This window comes from Schistocerca nitens, chromosome 5, assembly GCF_023898315.1.
Source record: "Schistocerca nitens isolate TAMUIC-IGC-003100 chromosome 5, iqSchNite1.1, whole genome shotgun sequence".
In the NCBI taxonomy this organism is placed as follows: Eukaryota; Metazoa; Arthropoda; class Insecta; order Orthoptera; family Acrididae; genus Schistocerca; species Schistocerca nitens.
This window is the reverse complement of record NC_064618.1, coordinates 226,187,005-226,193,292: the sequence shown is the minus strand read 5'-3', so window position 1 is coordinate 226,193,292 and position 6,288 is coordinate 226,187,005. Positions and strand designations below refer to the sequence as shown.

Below are 6,288 nucleotides of genomic sequence, written 5' to 3'. Positions count from 1 at the left end.
AACTCTCAACACATTAGCAGATGAGGTATCACGCAAAGTGTTAAAGGAATACCTGAGGGACATAAATTAACGTAAAAATTGAGACATACCAAATACTGAATGCGCGTCCTACTCTTATACCACCTGCGCGTGGATAGGCCGACTTTCCTCGTTGTCTGGAATCCGCCACGTACAGGACTAGGGAGAGTGGTGAACAACGTCACCAACGCTAGACAAAAGCACCGGACTTTATTTGGGTTAGAACTAGTTAGTAGGACTCAGATTAGGAAATTAGTTATTAGGAACCTGCAGCGAATAACACCTTTGGCCTGCCCAGTGTCAGGTGCACGCCCATCGGGATTAGCTCGATGGGCAAGGCACTAAAGTAGGTTTATATTTCTGACACAACTGTGACGCTGCAGGCAGTAGAGTTTTAATTAAGAGATTATACATTAAATACTAATAATAATAGCAGTAGAAATTTAGCTGCTCATTGCCATTAGTTACAGCTGTAGCTCACAAATTAATTAAACCTATAATTAGCTGCATTTGATGTTTTGAACAAATGAGGACCCACTAATCACATAAGGAAGTCGGTTATGTTGTATAACTAATATTACTATTGAAATAAAGATTTTTTTAAATTCAATTATTTGCTGGATGTATTCTAATCTCTGTCTTCCCTTCAGTTTTTATCCTCTTCAGCTCCTCGTAGAACCATGGAGGTTAATCCCTGATGTTTTAACCACTGTCCCATCAACCTGTTCCTTCTTCTTGTCAGAGTTTTCCATATGTTCGTTCCACCACCGATTCTGTGGAGAACCTTCTCATTCGTCATCTTATTAGTCCACCTAATTTTCAACATTCTTCTGTAGCAACACATCTCAAAAGCTTCGACTCTCTTCTGTTCCGTCTTTTCCACTGTCCAAAATTTGCTACCATACAATGCTGTGCTCTATATGTACATTCTCAGAAATCTGTTCCTCAAATTAAGGCATATATTTCATACCATTAGATTTCCATTGGCTAAGAATGTCCTCTTTGCCTGCGCTAGTCTGCTTTTTATGTCGTTGTAATTGTGACAAAGTCGAGCACAAAGAATGCGACTACATTACAAATCAGTAGGACTAAATGGTTCAAATAGCTCTGAGCACTATGGGACTTAACATCTGTGGTCATCAGTCCCACAGATCTTAGAACTACTTAAACCTAACTAACCTAAGGACATCACACACATCCATGGCAGAGGCAGGATTCGAACCTGCGACCGTAGCAGTCGCGCGGCTCAGGACTGAGCGCCTAGAACCGCTAGACCACCGCGGCCGGCTCAGTAGGACTATTGCACAATTATTGTATTGGTCACTAATTCAGAAGCCACCATCTGATAAACCAATGACTTTATCTGACGCGTTTCGGGTAGAACCAACCCTGAGATTTTCATGAACGTCTTGGTGGTCAGTTTGTAAAAAAGGTGCCATATGTGTACTAAAACGAGTACTATGAAGATCGAGAAATCCCACAAACAGAACAAATGAACAAACTGTGGTCATGAGGATATTTGGTCACGAATGATGATGATGAAATGATGAGAACACCACAAACACCCAGACCCCAGGCAGAGAAAATCCCTAACCCGGCCAGGAATCGAACCCAGGACCTCGTGATCTAGAGGTAGCAACACTAGCCACTAGACCACGAGCTGCCGACTGACCACGCCGTGATTTGAAGCCTATGAGCCGGCCTCTGTGGCTGAGCGGTTGTAGGCGCTTCAGTACGGAACCACGCTTCTGCTACGGTCGCAGGTTCGAATCCTGCCTCGGGCATGGATGTGTGTGATGTCCCTACGTTAGTTAGGTTTAAATAGTTCTAAGTCTAGGGGACTGATGACCTCAGATGTTAAGTCCCATAGTGCTTAGAGCCATTTGAACCATCTGAAGTCTATAAGAATGGTAAAGTTAAAGGATCAGCTGCAACTTCTGAGTCGACAGCTTCTTGAAGATTTTAAGCGAATTCCATATCGATTAATACAGTTACAGGTCGTTGGTGGTACTTATCATTCATTCTTATCAAATTTCTACGTTTTCTTCTAAAATATTTTATTTCTTTCATTTATGCTCCTTTTTACTGCTACATTTCATTTTTAAAGCCTCCCCCCCCCCTCACTGTCTCACATCTTTCTCATTTTTTTAACTGCAATTTTGTCTCAATTTCTTTTCGATGCAACGTGCCCAGTGGTAGTTTACACTTAATCTGTTTGCTATGACCAAATGTTAACGTGCAGTTGCGCCATCGACCGATGTTTACTGTTTCGTGCACTACGATAACATTGTCAGTCGCCGCATGGCACCACCCACATACGGGCTGTTTCACTGCCTTTTAATTCTGTGTACATCCTAATGGCCGGCCGAAGTGGCCGTGCTGTTAAAGGCGCTGCAGTCTGGAACCGCAAGACCGCTACGGTCGCAGGTTCGAATCCTGCCTCGGGCATGGATGTTCGTGACGTCCTTAGGTTAGTTAGGTTTAAGTAGTTCTAAGTTCTAGGGGACTAATGACCTCAGCAGTTGAGTCCCATAGTGCTCAGAGCCATTTGAACCATTTGAACATCTTAATGTGAAGCTGATAAAATTTTCATCTGGCTTCCAGCCGCGTCCACTGGTTTAAAATCCACGAGCTTTCGACTGAGTTCCCCATGGCCATTGTCAAGCAGTGAGTGTCGAATAATCGCTGCTGCCGCGCTGTCTACAGTGACGTCACTGGTGCTCGCTACAGCGCGATATATGGTAATGTTTTCATTGCGTGCTTGCCGCGTCCTCTTCAACTTTCTGACGGCGGGTTCCAAGCTGTGCTTTGCTGCAGGCCGTCGTCCTTAGTGAGGAATGACGCAGCCACAGCAGCGCAACAGATATCGCAGAAGAAAACCACAGAGAGGCAGAAAGGGAAATTCAGTCGGCGTTCACAGGAACAACCCGGTACAGAAGGTAAAAGAACTCCCGATATTTAAATCCAATCGAGAATCAGTATGGCCATCTCGATCGGCCTGTTGGCGCCATGAGCCGACCGCTGTGACCAAGCGGTTCTAGGCGCTTCAGTCCGGAACCGCGCTGCTGCTACAGTCGCAGGTTCGAATCCTGCCTCGGGCATGGATGTGTGTGATGTCCCTACGTTAGTTAGGTTTAAATAGTTCTAAGTCTAGGGGACTGATGACCTCAGATGTTAAGTCCCATAGTGCTCAGAGCCATTAGAACCATTTGTTGGCGCCATGGATCATCAACCGGGAGATTTGGTGCAGCTGGTCACGGCGCTACAGTCGGCATGGCTCCACATTCCTTTCTGTAACTTCCAGATCGCGTCATTGACTCTCTTCCCGGACGTGCCGCGCTGCAAAAAGTGGTTATTCAGACTTTTGGGAGTAATGTGACTGGTCAGTGTATATCTACCTGCTGCATTGATCATTGACGTCGCGGACATTTTTTTACGTGCATATTATAAGTACTCACTTCCCGACCACTTTCAGCAACCATTGTTATCAGAATGAGATTTTCACTCTGCAGCGGAGTATGCGCTGATATGAAACTTCCTGGCAGATTAAAACCGTGTGCCCGACCGAGACTCGAACTCGGGACCTTTGCCTTTCGCGGGCAAGTGCTCTACCAACTGAGCTACCGAAGCACGACTCACGCGCGGTACTCACAGCTTTACTTCTGCCAGTATCTCGTCTCCCACCTTCCAAACTTTACAGAAGCTCTCCTGCGAACCTTGCAGAACTAGCACTCCTGAAAGAAAGGATATTGCGGAGACTTGGCTTAGCCACAGCCTGGGGGATGTTTCCAGAATGAGATTTTCACTCTGCAGCGGAGTGTGCGCTGATATGAAACTTCCTGGCAGATTAAAACCGTGTGCCCGACCGAGACTCGAACTCGGGACCTTTGCCTTTCGCGGGCAAGTGCTCTACCAACTGAGCCACCGAAGCACGACTCACGCCCGGTACTCACAGCTTCACTTCTGCCAGTATCTCGTCTCCCACCTTCCAAACTTTACAGAAGCTCTCCTGCGAACGTTGCAGAACTAGCACTCCTGAAAGAAAGGATATTGCGGAGACTTGGCTTAGCCACAGCCTGGGGGATGTTTCCAGAATGTGATTTTCACTCTGCAGCGGAGTGTGCGTTGATATGAAACTTCCTGGCAGATTAAAACCGTGTGCCCGGCCGAGACTCGAACTCGGGACCTTTGCCTTTCGCGGGCAAGTGCTCTACCAACTGAGCTACCGAAGCACGACTCACGCCCGGTACTCACAGCTTTACTTCTGCCAGTATCTCGTCTCCCACCTTCCAAACTTTACAGAAGCTCTCCTGCGAACCTTGCAGAGGAAGGTGGGAGACGAGATACTGGCAGAAGTAAAGCTGTGAGTACCGGGCGTGAGTCGTGCTTCGGTAGCTCAGTTGGTAGAGCACTTGCCCGCGAAAGGCAAAGGTCCCGAGTTCGAGTCTCGGTCGGGCACACGGTTTTAATCTGCCAGGAAGTTTCAACCATTGTTATGTCAGCTACTTCGGTGCATCGTTGGAAGAGAACCAGTGGTGACGTTGGCAATAACCGGCTCAGCTTGTCGAGGGTTCTGCGCGAGTCGGCGGTGGTGCCGGACAGGGCAGTGACGTCAGGGAGCGGGGATGCGATCTCCGATCCCGTCAGCCGCGTTGTCAGTGCCGCGCCGCGGACGCCTACGTAAGCACGCTGGCACGCCGGGCCCCGCCGTGACCGGCCGATCGGAAATAACGACCCCTCGCTGCGAGGTCCGCCCGCGCAGAAACGCGCCGGCCGAGCCGCCACGTGCATGCGATTACGGCGCGCAGCTCGGCGGTCCGAGCTGCTAATGAGCCTCATCTGCCTCGTACACCGACCACGTGCGCTGTTGTGGCCCAGTTCCTCCGAAATGAAGTGAGTCCTCGACCACTCATCTTCGTCCGGACGTGATTGGGCAAGACCAATTTGCCTTTCAGCCTAGACTCTCGTCGAAAGTCCAACTACTGCGAATATCTCAAAATACAAGGTGTTTCCGTAAGAGCGTGCGAAAATGCAGCTGGACACAAGGAATGCTCCACATAACAATCAGAGATAGGGAACATCTGGTCTGAGAAGCCAGCTTAAGGAGATACGGAAGTAAACTTGTCTACGGCTTTGTCTAGTGTTACTGTTTCCCAACTTATTTACAACCAACATGCGTACAAGTTTACACGTACTGTGCTGTTTATTTACAATCACGTTCTTCAAATAAACAAGGAGGACGAGTCTGATTACCAGGATGTCATGATGCCGGATTTCCTTACTTTACTTGTCTCTTTTGCCTCGTACGAGGGTGAGTGAAATGAAAACCTTAAATATTTTTTTAAATACTATTTATAATGCAGAAGTGGTACAAAGCTGTGTCACTTTTCAACATAATCTCCCCCACGCTCAATACAAGTCCTCCAGCGCTTACAAAGTGCATAAATTGCTTTAGAAAAAAATTCTCTTGGTAGTCTGCGCAAACACTCTTGAACCGTGTGGTGTACCTCTTCATCAGAACGGAACTTCTTTCCTCCCATTGTGTCTTTGAGTGGTCCAAACATATGGAAATCATTTGGGGCAAGGTCTGGTGAGTATGGTGGATGAGGAAGACACTCAAAATGCAGGTTTGTGATTTTTGCAACTATTGTACGGGCAGTGTGGGGCCTTGCATTCTCATGTTGCAAAAGGATACCTGCTGACAGCAATCCACGTCGCTTTGAATTGATTTCAGGCAGCAGATGATTTTTTAGGAGATCTGTGTATGATGATGCACTGGTGACAGTGGTCCCTCTAGGCATGTAATGCTCCAAAATGACGCCTTTTTCGTCCCAAAAGAGAGTCAGCATAACCTTCCCTGCTGATGGTTCTGTTCCAAACTTATTTGGTTTTGGTGACGAGGAATGGTGCCATTCCTTGCTCGCTCTCTTCGTTTCCGGTTTGTGGAAGTGAACCCGGGGGTTTCGTCCCCAGTAAGGATTCTTGCAAGGAAGTCATCACCATCTCGTTCAAAGTGCCAAAGAAGTTCTTCACAAGCATCAACACGTCGTTCTCTCATTTCAGGAGTCAGCTGCGGTGGCACCCATCTTGCAGACACTTTGTGAAACTGGAGCACATCATGCGCAATGTGGTGTGCTGATCCATGACTAATCTGTAAACATGCTGCAATGTCATTCAGTGTCACTCGGTGGTTTTCCTTCACTATGGCTTCAACTTCTGCAATGTTCTGTCGAGTCACAACTAGTTGTACCTGACCTGGACGAGGAACAT

At 47.5% G+C, this 6,288-nt stretch overlaps 1 non-coding gene across 1 annotated transcript; it reads right to left on the bottom strand.

The window, feature by feature from the left end:
• Positions 1-4,176: 4,176 nt before the first annotated feature.
• Trnas-cga (transfer RNA serine (anticodon CGA)) lies at positions 4,177-4,251 on the bottom strand. The gene has a single exon. It is a non-coding gene; the product is annotated as a tRNA-Ser (tRNA).
• Between the last annotated feature and the right edge of the window lie 2,037 nt (positions 4,252-6,288).